The following is a 15,128-nucleotide window of genomic DNA, read 5'->3' on the forward strand; positions in this document are numbered from 1 at the left end:
GAGTGTTTATGAGCCATGGCTACATTGTGAGAGCACTGCGTGAAAATCAGGAATCTCTCGTACGATACAAAATACACCAAGGAATCTGCCAGCCCTTATCCTAAAATTATGACCTCTTGTTCTAGATTACCCTACAAGAGGAAACATAGGGCGGCACAGTGGCACAGTGGTTAGCACTGCTGCCTCACAGCTCCAGGGACCTGGGTTCAATTCCTTGCTTGGCTCACTGTCTGTGTGCAGTTTGCACATTCTCCCCGTATCTGGACTCTGGATTAAATATATCACAAAAATGCACAGGAAGTAAGAATTCATTCTGACTTTATAACCGCAGGAATAATACTTTGAACAATCAACATAGACCATTCTGTGAGGTGTTTTTGGGAAATCCTGCGATTGGAAAAGGTGTTGACTAATTGTAGCTTTGTTGCTTTGTTTTGTGCTGTAATCCACTCATTTGCAAAAGACCTTAGCTTACTTAATAATGGCCTAAAATACATTGGGTAGCTGATCCTATTTAATAGGAAAGATGTCACGAACTTAAGATTTTCCTCCTCTGCTCCTTGTGAAATGTGTGGCAATGGAGTTTCTGCTGGTAACACTGTTCAGTCGTGGGAGTGTGTGTTGATTGCAGTTGCTTAACTGTGATGATTCCCACTCTCTTATTATGACAGTCAGCATTCAGTGTCCTACCTTGCATTGCACAAGGTAATTGCAGATGACGGAAGCTATTTTCTCCATTCTGGTTCATTCATCCATAAGCTGCCTAAAACAACAACTTCCGTTCAAATAGCGCCTTGTGGTAAAACATCCCTCGATGCTTCACAGGAGAATAATCAAATCAGATTGGGCATCGAGCCACCGGAGCAGACATTTGGACAGATGACCAAAAGCTTGGTGAAAGCAATAGGTCTTCAAGGGCATCGTAAAGGAGGAGTTAAATAGGGTTAAGATAAACATCAGCCATAATCTTAGTGAATAGCAGGAAAGGCTTGAAGAGCTGAATAGCCTGCTCCTGTTACTCCCCCTCCAATGGTGACTGTACCAATCAGGCATTGGGGCTGCCATGCTCCTGATGAGGTCTTCAGCCTCAGGAACCTGCCCATCACCATCCTTGATGAAGCTGGAGACAGAAATGGACTGACTCATGCTCACAGCCTGAGAGCAGAGGATCCCACCCAGCCTGCACCTGTGCCCAAATAAAGTGACCTTTCCCCAATTAACAGTGTTCAGCTCATTCACAAAACCCAGCGGGGCTCCCAGTAAATGGTGTTGGGGTGGACCAGGGTCGAGAGAGGGGGAGAATATGTGGGAATTTTGTGGAGAGCCATTGGCTACGCTTTCGGCAAGTCGAATGCAGCCTTTCAAGGCTCTACCCAGAAGGGATAACCGTTCAAAAATGATCAGACCCCAGTACAAATCCGCAACACCGGCACCAATGATACTGGAGTTCCATTTTGTGGTATACCAGACCAATATGGACAAGACCTGGTACCCTTCAATTTTAAGTTCTATTCTTTTTTTCAAAGTAGCAATGTCACCAGCTACATGATAAGGATTTTTTAAAAATTCATTTGTGGGATATGGGCGTCATTGGCTGGCCAGCATTTATTGCCCATCCCTAGTTGCCCGAGGGCAGTTGAGAGTCAACCACATTGCTGTGGCTCTGGAGTCACATGTAGGTCAAACCAAGTAAGGATGGCAGATTTCCTTCCATAAAGGACATTAGTGAACCAGATGGGTTTTTCCGACATTTGACAATGGTTTCATGGTCATCCGTAGATTCTTAATTCCCGATATTTTTTATTGAATTCAAATTCCACCATCTGCTGTGGCGGGATTTGAACCAGGTCCCAGGACATTAGCTGAGTTTCTGGATTAATAGTCTAACGACAGTGCCACTAGGCCATCATCTGCCCATGTTATCCTCATTAAAATCCACGCTGGGCCCTTAATAGGGTTGTGTGGATGCTCTGAGTGTGGGCAACACTTGTGTTTGACATCAATATGAATCAGAGTGCATTGGGTGCACAGCTCCCACCCATGCCTGACATTACATGGAACCATCACAACAGGCACCCTCCATCACCTTATCTACATCAGTTGCTCCTGAAATAATATGTTTGACTAGAAGTAAAATAGTTATTTGCTCTGTTTGTTTAACAAGGCTTCCAATCTCACAAGCCCCTTTATGGCAAAACCTGAAAAACCCAGGGAAATGGTAATTGTGGCCAATCTTGCTTTCGGTGTATAAGCCCCACATTTTGGAATTCCCTCCATTATGCACTCTGGGCGGAATTTTACCGGTTCACCCTGCCCGTCAATGGGCGAGTGAGCCAATAAAATTGCGCGAGAGTCAAGAAATCAGGATCACGCCTGATTTCTCGGCTATCGTGATTTTACGAGAGCCGGATTTCCAGTGAGGTCGGCAAGAGGCTGAATAATTTATTCAAATTCATTAAAATCTTCATTAGCATGTGTTTAGTCAGCCCGGCGCTCAATCGTCCTGGCTTGCCTGCCTTTATGGCCTCACCAGGTAAGGTTCTCCCCGGCAAGGAAAACACTTGCTCCCCATAAACAGAGAAAGTTGTGTTGGCCTCACCAGTGGAACCAGAGGCCATTGAGGCTGCCCCGGAAGGCCAAGGGCAATGGAGGCGCCCCTTGGGCAGTGCCAGTCTGAAAGTGCCACCCTGTCACCTTGGCACAGCCCGCCTGGCATCTGAGCAATGCCCAGTGGGCACCTTGGCACTGCTCAGGGCAGGGCCTGTGGGGTGGAGCCTGAAGAGGGTGGGGCCTGAAGGGGGCAACCTGATGGGGGGGGGGGGCACTGCCATTCTGCAGGCGATCGGATTGGGGGTGGCCCGCTGCCACCCTACAGGTGATTGGATCAGGGGGGCAGCGCAATCAGCCTGGGTGGTGGGGTGGTGGGTGGGGGTGGCATCTCGGGTGGTGTGGGGCTTGCGATTAGTTACGGGCCCCGCAATTGTGGGAGGGGTGGCTCTGTTGAGGCTGCCTGCAGAAGCAGGGGCCTGACAGCTCTCTCTCTGTCTGTCAGATTCCTGCAGTTTGAATTGTGCATGTGCAGCAGCAGAGGCCCTCCCCCATCGATCGTGACTCCGCTGCCCTCCCCCCACCGATCGTGGTCCCATTGCCCTCCCCCCATCGATCGCGGTCCTGCTGCCCTCTCCCACCAATCGCGACCCCGCTGCCCTCCCCCCATCGATCGCGACTCCGCTGCCCTCCCTCACCGATCGCTGCAGAGTGGCAGCGGGCCCCCTCCCCCACTTGCCCCTCCTCCATTGGCCGTGCCCCCACCGGCCCCTCCCCCCATTGGCCTTGACCCTGGCACTACCTAGTGGACATTGCCCAGGTGCCCAGTGGGCATTACCCAGGTGCCAGGATGGCACTGCCAAAGGGGCACCCCCCCCTTGCCCTTGGCCTCCCCAGGGGGCCTCAATATCCTCCGGTTCCAACAGCAAGGCCAAGTCGACTGCTCCCTGTTCATGAACAAGAACCACTCCCAGCGAGGCCATAAAGGCAAGCGAGCCCGGGTGATTGAGCGCTGGGCTCACTAATTACATTGAAATGTTTATTTAAATAAATTTTAATAAATTAACCTGCCTCTCACCCATTTTCAGTGAGAGGCTGACCGCGCCGGAAATCTATTGTAAAATGGCATCGGTTTCGAAAACTGGTGCCAATCGCGCTTATCGCTTTACGCCCCACTTTTTGACCGCGTTGTGCCCGGTCAGCAATACTGCCCTCAGAATCAATCTGTCTTTACACTTGCCTCTCCTCCTTAAACACACCAAATTGACAACCAGCTCTTGTTTGCCTCACCTAATATCCCCTTCCCTGTCTCCATGCCAGCGTTTCCACTCATGTTTCAATGAGGCATTTTGGGACATTTTCTGCATTAAATCTGCTACGTACTTGACGTGCCTGTTTATGTCATGTCATGTGATGTCATTTAGCATTTGTTAAAAGGTGCCTCATTGGGAATGGACACAATACCGCCTTTCATCCCTGCATCCTCAAACTGTCAACCAAAATGTACAAGCTTACAGAAGTTGCCAACCTCAGATGTGTGAACCAATGCAGTAATTGTGACAAAGTTAACCACGCACATGGATTGGAAAAAAGTGGAAAAGTGAAACTGAGGTTTGCCGAGACAGTAAACCTGGTATAAAACAAGAGGCTTAATTCTTAATGTATTGGAACAGTATTCATTCTGCTAAAAACATTAACCAAATCATTATTGGAAATTTTACATCAAGTATTTTTAAAAATAAATGGAAACACCTTAGCAAGGTGATATTAGTGTTGTGCGCACAGTTATTTGTTGCTTACTTTATACTGCTTGACATTATCATTTTATGCCCCAACAGAAAGTATTTTTTGTTAAACAGGTGATGCCCCCTATCAGTTCTTAGAGGATGTGAGATATAACAGCAATTACAATAGTGACTACGCTGCAAAAGTTCCTCATTGGCTGTTAAGCTCTGTTAAATCTTTCTGTCTTACAGTGACAGGACCAAGCTCACTTTATTCCTGTAACATAGTAGTGGGGAGAATGAGAGAGAAGGGTGTGTTCTGTGCTGTGCTTTAGAAGTTAGTCTCTGGCTAACCTACTTCCGATACAGACTACCCTTCGTCATCCAGTACTTCCCCGAAGCGGAGAAGCTATGACATCTTCTCCAGAACCTTCAACATGTCATCGATGAAGACGAACTTCTCACCAAGGCCATCCCCACATCCCCACTACTTGCCTTCAAACAACCACGCAACCTCAATCAGACCATTGTACGCAGCAAACTACCCAGCCTTCAGGAGAACACTGACCCCGACACCACACAACCCTGCCACAGTAAGTTTGACGTCGGTGGTGGGCAAGTTATTGGAAGGTGTGATAAGGGATAGGATCTACAAATATTTGGATAGACAGGGACTTATTAGGGAGAGTCAACATGGCTTTGTGCGTGGTAGGTCATGTTTGACCAATCTATTAGAGTTTTTCGAGGAGGTTACCAGGAAAGTGGATGAAGGGAAGGCGGTGGATGTTGTCTACCTGGATTTCAGCAAGGCCTTTGACAAGGTCCCTCATGGGAGGTTAGTTAGGAAGGTTCAGTCGCTAGGTATACATGGGGAGGTAGTAAATTGGATAAGACACTGGCTCAATGGAAGAAGCCAGAGAATGGTTGTGGAGGATTGCTTCTCTGAGTGGAGGCCTGTGACTAGTGGTGTGCCGCAGGGATCGGTGTTGGGTCCATTGTTGTTTGTCATCTATATCAATGATCTGGATGATAATGTGGTCAATTGGATCAGCAAGTTTGCTGATGATACAAAGATTGGAGGTGTAGTGGACAGTGAGGAAGGTTTTCAAAGCTTGCAGAGGGATTTGGACCAACTAGAAAAATGGGCTGAAAAATGGCAAATGGAATTTAACGCAGACAAGTGTGAGATATTGCACTTTGGAAGGACAAACCAAAGAAGAACGTACAGGGTAAATGGTAGGACTCTGAAGAGTGCAGTTGAACAGAGGGATCTGGGAATACAGGTACAGAGTTCCCTAAAAGTGACGTCACAGGTGGATAGGGTCATAAAGAGTGCCTTTGGTACATTGGCCTTTATAAATCGGAGTATCGAGTATAAAAGTTGGAGTGTTATGGTAAGGTTATATAAGGCATTGGTGAGGCCGAATTTGGAGTATTGTGTACAGTTTTGGTCACCTAGTTACAGGAAGGATGTAAATAAGATTGAAAGAGTGCAGAGAAGGTTCACAAGGATGTTGCCGGGACTTGAGAAGCTGAGTTACAGAGAGAGATTGAATAGGTTGGGACTTTATTCCCTGGAGCGTAGAAGATTGAGGGGAGATTTGATAGAGGTGTATAAGATTTTGATGGGTATAGATAGAGTGAATGCGAGCAGGCTTTTTCCGCTGAGGCTAGGGGAGAAAAAAACCAGAGGGCATGGGTTAAGGGTGAAAGGAGAAAAGTTTAAAGGGAATATTAGGGGGGGCTTCTTCACGCAGAGAGTGGTGGGAGTGTGGAATGAGCTGCCGGATAAAGTGGTAAATGCGGGGTCACTTTTAACATTTAAGAAAAACTTGGACGGGTTCATGGATGAGAGGGGTGTGGAGGGATATGGTCCAAGTGCAGGTTAGTGGGACTAGGCATAAAATGGTTCGGCACAGACAAGAAGGGCCAAAAGGCCTGTTTCTGAGCTGTAATTTTCTATGGTTCTATGGTTCACAGCAACCTCTGCAAAACGTGCCGGATCATCGACATGGATGCCATCATCTCACGTGAGAACACCATCCACCAGGTACACGGTACATACTCTTGCAACTTGGCCAACCTTGTCTACCTGATATGCTGCAGGAAAGGATGTTCTGAGGCATGGTACATTGGTGAGATCATGCAGACGCTATGACAATGGAAGAACGGACACCGCTCGACAATCACCAGGCAGGAGCGTTCCCTTCCTGTCGGGGAACACTTCAGCAGTCAAAGGCATTCAGCTTCTGATCTTCGGGTAAGGTTCTCCAAGGCGGCCTTCAAGACACACGACAACGCAGAATCGCTGAGCAGAAACTGATAGGCAAGTTCCGCACACATAAGGACAGCCTCAACCGAGATCTTGGGTTCATGTCACACTATCTGTAACCCCCACGACTTGCCTGGGCTTGCAAAATCTCACTAACTGTCCTGGCTTGAGACAATTCACACCTCTTTAACCTGTGCTTAACCCTCTCTCCACTCGCATTGACTGCACCTGTAAAGACTCGATTACCTGTTAAGACTTGCATTCCAACCATTATCTTGTAATTGAGTTTGTGTCTTTATATGCCCCGTTTGTGAAACAAATCTGACACTCACCTGAGGAAGGAGCGGCGCTCCGAAAGTTCGTGCTACCAAATAAACCTGTTGGACTTTAACCTGGTGTTGTGAGACTACTTACTAACCTACCTCCACACTACTTGCTCTGCCTGTTATGAATGCAGGACTTTACAAGAAGTTATGTTTGAAAAGTCTCTTGATTTAAGGTAAAACAGAATGTTCTGAATGATGTGTTCGTACTAACACCATGTGTTGCCACTACTGCTGAGGTGGTTGTTGACATTAAATAGACCGCTGAGAGCACTCAGCGGCCCGGTGATACAGTGGTTAGCACTGCTGCCTCACAGCACCAGCAACCGGGCTTTGATTCCCAGTTTGGGTGACTGTGAAGTTTCCCCGTGTCTCCATGGGTTTCATCCAGGTGCTCCGTTTTCCTATATAATTTACACCAAAAGTATTTTGAATACCTAAAGGGGAAGTTCCTTTCCTATAGCTCAATGTATTAGTTGCATATTAAGCAATGTTTAATCTATGTTGACTCTGTCTTGTTATGGTGAAAGTCTTAAAAATGTCTGCCTACTCCAATCATCTTGACTCATGTAGATCAGGCCCAAGACAGGGTAGAGGGTTGCATACCCTGTCTTGTCAGCTTGGATCGGAGATGTCTCAACTTGTTGAGACTCTGAATTGGACTTGATTTGATTGAATTGGAAAAGTATTTTTAAAATTTTTTTTAAGTCTTAAAATGTGAAGTTTTGCTGTACAATTCATTCTGTTGTTCATTGGGCAATTCATCTCTTTTCTTTAAAGCTACTGTTCTATAGATGGATTCTAACAATAGGCAACAAAAGAACGAACCTGAAATTCTGGCTCAGAATACTGATGTATGAATGACTTAAATGCTAGTTTAAAGACAGAACAGAAAATGCTGGAGAGACTCAACAGGTCAGGCAACCTTTGTGGAGAGAAACAGAGTTAATGTTATAGGTTGATGAGCCAGAATCTTTTAATGCTGGCTTTCCTAAATTCCTCTCCCCACTAATTTACTAGAGTCTTCATGGAAATGGACAAACAGAAAATTTTCAGAGAGAAATTTTCAGGTGAGAAAAGTAAACAATGTTGAAGCAAATAGTGTTTTACAGCATTATTTTAACAGAGTCATTAAGTACAGATCGGCAGCATGCCCCCACAGAATGAGAGTTAAGTCATTACAATACATGTCAAAGGTGTTTAAATGGAATCAAACCGTCAAAACCTGCGCTGCAGCAAACAAGTGGAATTGTCCCTCCTTTCCTTAAACATTCTCACGAAAAGCTACAATCTTGCACAATTGGTAAGCCACTCACACACCCCACTATTGTCTCAGGTTTAAATGTCTAATAGGGTTGGCTTCAATGTGCAATGGGAAATTGGAGGGCGTCTTATGCTGAATGTCAATTCTGACTACGTGATTAGAACGGCAGATATGAATGTGTGGGTGGCTTCACTGACACCATTTCAAAAGGCAAAAAAGAATCACTGGGGTTAATCAAGGGTGGTAGCACAGTGGTTAGCACTGGGGTGCGCCAGGGACCCGGGTTTGATTCCCGGCTTGGAATCACTGTCTGTGTGGAGTTCTCCCCATGTCTGTGTGGGTTTCCTTCGGGTGCTCTGGTTTCCTCCCACAGTCTGAAAGACGTGCTGGTTAGGTGCATTGACTCGAACAGGAGCCGGACTGTGGCGACTGGGGGAATTTCACAGTAACTTCATTGCAGTGTTAATGTAAACTTTACTTGCGACTAATAAATAAACTTTAATGTGTTTGCTGTTCACATGTGCCCCTGTTCCCAGAACCAGTTGATACGACAATTGGTCCCCAGAAGACTGGAATATGCCATTCAATTGGATCCTGGCTGAATGTGGCTCCATTTTCCCACCTGATCACATAACTTAAGTCACTAAAATTCATCAATCGCAGTTTTGAAATTTTCAACCAAGAGCCAAGCTTTTTTGGAGGTGAGAGTTCCAGGTGCGTGGGAGGAGTGTCAATGCTTGTGGTGAGGGATAAAACATAAAACAGTGTTAATTCCAGTGAGAAAAATGGTGTGTTTCTCTCCAGACACTCTGTCACAGGAAATTCAGCTGCGCACGTTTCACGCTGTCAAGGAGGGATGGGCAGGGGGTTGGGGGAGGGGGTTGGGGGTTGAGGGGGGGGGGCGTTGGCAAGGCTTTAACATGCCAGTAAGGCCTGGCTGCATTGAGATAGGGACACCATGTTTACATCACGCCTGATCAGACCAAAAAATAACCTAGCCTCACCTCACCACAGAGGCCCTCCACCATACCCCCCCACCCCCTCACCCACACACACTCTCCTCCACTCTCGGAGTGGGCATTCCCCTCTCCCCTGATCGGAACTGGCATTTGCAACCCCCACCATCAGAGCTGGCATTTGGCTCTCTCCCTGATTGCAGCCAGTATTCACCCCCATCCCCCCCCCCTCTCCTGATTGGGGCTGACTTTTGCCCTTCTCCCCAATTGGAGCCAGCATCTGCCCCTCTCCCTGCCCCTGATCAGAGCCGGCATTCACACCCCTTCTGGTCAGAGCCGACATCTCCCCATTCCATCGGAACAGTGGACTTGTCCTCAGCCCGTATCAGTCCACGCCAGCATTGCCCCTCCCCTTCCCACTGAACATCGGACCTCTTCACACTAAACCCCTCACCCAAACAGCCATTGCCAGCACCCCAGCTCCCACGAACAATGTGAATAAATGTGAGGTTATCCACTTCGATAGCAATAAAGGAAGGCAGGCTATTATTTGAATGGGTGTAAATTGAGAGAGGCAGATACTCAGTGAGACATTGGTGTCCTTGTGCATCAGTCACTGAAAGTAGGTGCACAGGTACATCAGGCAGTAAAGAAGGCAAATGGTATGTTAACCTTCATAGCAAGAGGATTTGCCTATAGGAATAGGGATGTTTTACTGTGATTATATAGGGTGCTTGTGAGGCCACACCTGGAGTGTGTGTAGTTTTGATGTCCTTATCTGAGGAAGGATGTCCTTGCTATAGAGGATGAGCAGCGAAGGCTTACCAGGCTAATTGCCATATGGGCATGGTGCCAACCTGGCAGTGCCAACCTGTGCCAAGGGACAGTGCCAGTGGGCATTGCCAGGGCACTGCCTTTACAAGTCCCACTCCCCCAGGGGCTACGATCACCTTTACACCTCAGGGTATCCCCATGACAGATTCACACCTGGGTGAATCTGTTGCTTCAGCGTGATTTGAAAATATGGTGAGGGCCTAATATCTGATGCGGATGGTTCTTTCATCATATGCAAATATATTAAAATGAATGTAAATCAGATTCGTGCCCATACGTTGCTGTCGAGGGACAGTGAAGATCCGAAATTGCGATCTTGCCGGCGGGATTCGTGATTTCCGGGTTTCGCAGGATATTGGGCCCCGCCCACATTCCCGCGGATGGCACGAGTGGCCTCAAGATCGCCCCCGGTATTTCTGTTACATTCGGTGATTTATTTCACTTTGCAAGTTATTCCAACTAGGAATGCACAGTGCTGCACATGTTCAACACACACAGTTCAACCTGTACATTGTCTTTTCCTGGCATGACTGAAGGAACCTAACTCCAGCTTTAACACTGATTCCTATGGGAACCCACGATTCACATAAAGTTGTTTCACATAAAGTCGCGATTTTCAACGAGAACTTTAGGTGGGATGTAACGCAAGCAAAATGCCTTATATAAGAATCTCAGAGATAGGGCGCCACCCTTTTATACAACTCCACAGAATGAAGATATTTCAGCCTTTGATGTAGTCTGGGAGGGGGAAATAAAATCAACGCAACTGAATAATGGGTAAATATGAAATGAAAACCAAAATTATTGGGATGAAGTGTTAATTCATCATTTACCCTTCCTGACAGGAACATTATTTCTACGTTTTGCAAATGTTAAAAAAAGACCCTCAAAGGTTAATTAAAATCTTTTTTTTTGATCAGAAACAATGTTTCAGTTGCTAAAAATCAGAGTTTGCGGCCTGCATGTGGAAAGGGAATTACACAGAGACACAGCACATTCCAGCAAATTATTTTCTGCCTTTAAATATTCAGGCTTGAAAACTTTGAATATGTTTAACATTTTAACTGCTTGTCAGGGTCACCCCTGCCTCCTGTCACATTCATAATTATATGTTCTGATAAAGTTTCATTAGTGTCTCCGCGTCCCTCTTTTATACAATTGAAACACTGTCTCCCGGTAAGAAAAGATGAGCAACATTTTACGTCAGATCATTTGACCATTTGACAGCCATTGTGTGATCATGCTAAAATATGAGGAATTCAACATGCAGGGAGAGAGAGAGAGAGAGAGGTGGGGGGTGGTTGAAAAGATTTAGAAAAAACCTGCGGAATATTCGCAATAGAAAAAAACACATTCACAAATAATAATGTAAACTGACTTCATTTTATTAGCGTTTTGCATTGTACAGTAATTAAAAATGACAGGATACGTTTGTATTTAAATAAATTACCAATTTGTTTATAAAGTGAAGTGTGTTACCTAAAGGCATTAAGTATATTATCTTGTTTCAATTGTAAGCGTCTACGACAGAGATGTAGGGTTTAAAAAGCACAAAGCAGCATCACAGCTTTTCAATATCTTTATGGTTAGTTATGATTATTCCCATCACGTTAGGCGACAGTTCTGATCTAAAAAAAATGCAGATACAATTTTTTGCTTCAGCAAGCTGCAGATATGCGAGATACCATCATGTTTCTGTTTATCACAGATTGATACCAATTGTGACCAGAAATGATGTTTTATTGTCTGGAACTCCAAAATGCTGACACAAACATTGATATCTATTCAGTCATCAACAAAACTGGAGATGGATACAATGGCAATAGCATGTACTCCACCGCGGAATGTGACTAAAGCACTTGACTAAACTGCAAAAGGGAGAAAAAAATAAACTGCATTTAAAGCGTGCAGTTTGTGATTTATATTTAATCCTTTTAAAAAAAAACAACACGGACATCTGAAATTTTATGTTGTGCATGAAAGGACTTGCACTTACATAACCCCATTCATAACCTCAGGACGTCCCGAAGTATTTTACAAAATTAAGCCTTTTGGAACTGTAGGCATTGTTGTAATGTCGGAAATGCAGCAGCCAATTTACGGAAAACCATCTCTCACAAATAGCAATATGATTATCATAGAATCTTACAGTGCAGAAGGAGGCCATTCAGCCCATCAAGTCTACACCGACCACAATCCCACCCAGGCACTATCCCCATCACCCCATTTTACCCTAGATAGCCCCCCTGACACGAAGGGGCAATTTAGCATGGCCAATCCACCTAACCTGCACATCTTTGGACTGTGGGAGGAAACGCACGCAGACACGGGGAGAGCGTGAAAACTCCACACAGACAGTGACCCAAGCCAGGATTCGAACCCGGGACCCTGGCACTGTGAATCAGCAGTGCTAACCACTGCGTCACCGTGCTGCCATCATCATCTATATTTTAATGATGCTGGTTGGGAGAAAAATATTATCCAGGACGTGAAAGCAAACACCTTGGCTCTTTCTTGAAATAGTTCAGCCGGGTCCTTTGCGACTGGCTGTGAGGACAGATGGAACCCAGGTTTGAACGTCTCATCAGAAAGACAGCATCTCTAACAATGCAGCACTCCCTGCAGTGCTTCAGTCCCGTGTCAGCTTAGATTTTGTGCTCAAGTCTCTGGAGTGGAACTTAAATCCATAACCCTCTGACCCAGAGGCCAGGGTACTACCACAAACCAAGAAAGTCTCACTGGTGTCTTTCGAGGAGGGGCAGTGAGTGGTCGGGGTAAGGAAGAACAGGAAATGTGAGAATGAACATGGAGCCTAACAGGTCATAGAATAGAATCTCTACAGTGCAGAAGGAGGCCATTCAGCCCTCGAGCCTGCCTGACAACAGTCCCACGCAGGCCCTATCCCCGTAATCCCATGTATCTACTGTGCTAATCCCCCTGACACCAAGGGGCAATTTAACATGGCCGATCAACCTGACCTGCATATCTTCGAGGGATGGGTGATAAATGTTGGCCAGCCAGCGACGCCCATGTCCTACGAATGAATATTTTAAAAAATCTTTGGACTGTGGGAGGAAACCGGAGACCCAGAGGAAATCCACGCAGGAGAATGTGCAAACTCCACACAGCCAAGCCACCCAAAGCTGGAACTGAATCCTTGAACCCAGGTCCCTGACGCTGTGAGGCAGCAGTGCCAAGGTCATTAAGGAATTAAGTTAGGTGATGCACCCTCCTTCTCTGTGATCTGAGGGGTGGGGTGGAGGGGGGCGGTGTCAGTGGCTGATCACACATGATAAAGGAACAATGTGGAAAGTCTGTTACTTGCTCCCCTGAGCTATTGGGAATGAGTTGTACGCCCGCCACCTTTCTCCCAGTGGCCACTGGGGATCGTGAGGAGCACGGACACAGGCAAGGGCTGACTTGAAAGGATTTGATTTCTTGTCAGTTTACAAAGTCAAGGTGTTTCTGTTAATTAGAACCAACAGGCACTGCACATTCTGGGCAGATTCAAATGAAGCTACCACATAAAATGGCAACAACGTTTAATTATATCCAAATAGGAAAATAACGAGCGCTTTGTGTTCCTTAGGTGAGATAATGGAATGATGGCGTGTAAGGGTGGTGGGGGGAGGGGAGGGAAGCTCGAGGCTGACGCCAGACAGTGAATCATTGTTTACAGACCCTGAGTGCACAGTAAATCCCTGACGGGACTCCATTGTCACAAACAATCCCAAACATTCCAGACAGCACATGCCAAAGTCATATTACCCCCTTATTGCAATGAACTTTCACAGTTTGAAATGCTGTTTTCTCAATCCTTGGAACGTCTTTAGACTGTAAAAATTAAATGTTAACCTCGCTTGTAAATTCATTTTAGCATCACAAGCAAAAGGCTAATCAGATTATACTTTGTTTTTTTCCCCGATTCTTCAGATTAAAAAGTAACAAGGATACTGGAAATCCTATCTGAAGCTGTAAAGAGAAAAAGCACCTTAAGATTTTGGCTTTAAACTCTTCAACGGAATTGATGCATCAATGTCAGGTTCAGATTCCACCCGATTCTCCTACAGAAACATTTAACAACACACACAGGTCCTTAACTCCTTTGAAATATTAGGTCACGCAGTCTGCAAACAGCAAGCCCTCCAGACTTCCGAAAAAGATTTTGCCTTTGTCATGCTTAAAGGCTCAAATATCAACTTCCAATTGATTTGGTTTTTACTTTGAGGTACAACTGCAAGTAAGTGACTGGGGTGAAATTTCTATCGTAGCCAACAACAACTTGTGCCTATAGAACACCATTGACATAGTAAAACCCAACCATGGCGCTTCTCAGGAGATTCTGAGACAAAATGTAACACCCAGCAATGATCAGGAGATAGTATGAGAGGTAACCAAAAGCTTGGTCAAACACATAGGACGCAATCTTACCGGCTGTTCACGCCACGCTCTCACCGCAGCGAGGTTGGGGAATTTGGCAGCCAGCCAAATCTCTGTACACTGGAGCGGGAAGGGGAAATCCCACCGGCATGAACTGCCATAAGGTAGCACAGTGGTTAGCACTGCTGCCTCCCAGCGCCAGGGACTTGGGTTCAATTCCTGGTTTGGGTCACTGTGTGGATTTTGCATGTTCTCCCCGTGTCTGCGTGGGTTTCCTCTGGGTGCTCTGCTTTCTTCCCACAGTCTGAAAGACGTGCTGGTTAGGTGCATTGACCCAAACAGGTGCCAGGTTGTGGCAATTAGGGGAATTTCACAGTAACTTCATTGCAGTGTTAATGTAAGCCTTACTTGTGACTAAACTTTAAACATTCCAGCCTCCGGTTTGAAGGAAAATCTGAAAGAAGGAGAGAGATGTAGAGACATAGAAAAGCTTAAGGAGGGAATTCCAGAGCTTAACAACTGAAGGCATATGGCAATCAATAGTGGAGAGAAGGAAATAGGTGATGTACAAGAAGCCAGAGTTGGAGGAACAAAGAGTTTCTTTCAGCTGATCTGATGAAGTAATCATAAGGAATCTCACAGAAAGGTTTCAACGTCATGCAATATCCTCACGCCAATTTACATTGGTTGTAAGTGAAATATCCCTGCATTTGTTAATAGATTTATCCATAGAAACATACACAGAAGCTGGAAGCAGGAGTAGGCCATTCTGCCCTTTGAGACTGCTCTGTCATTCATTATGATTATGGCTGATCATCAAATTCAATA

Source organism: Mustelus asterias, chromosome 9, assembly GCF_964213995.1.
Source record: "Mustelus asterias chromosome 9, sMusAst1.hap1.1, whole genome shotgun sequence".
Taxonomy (NCBI): domain Eukaryota; kingdom Metazoa; phylum Chordata; class Chondrichthyes; order Carcharhiniformes; family Triakidae; genus Mustelus; species Mustelus asterias.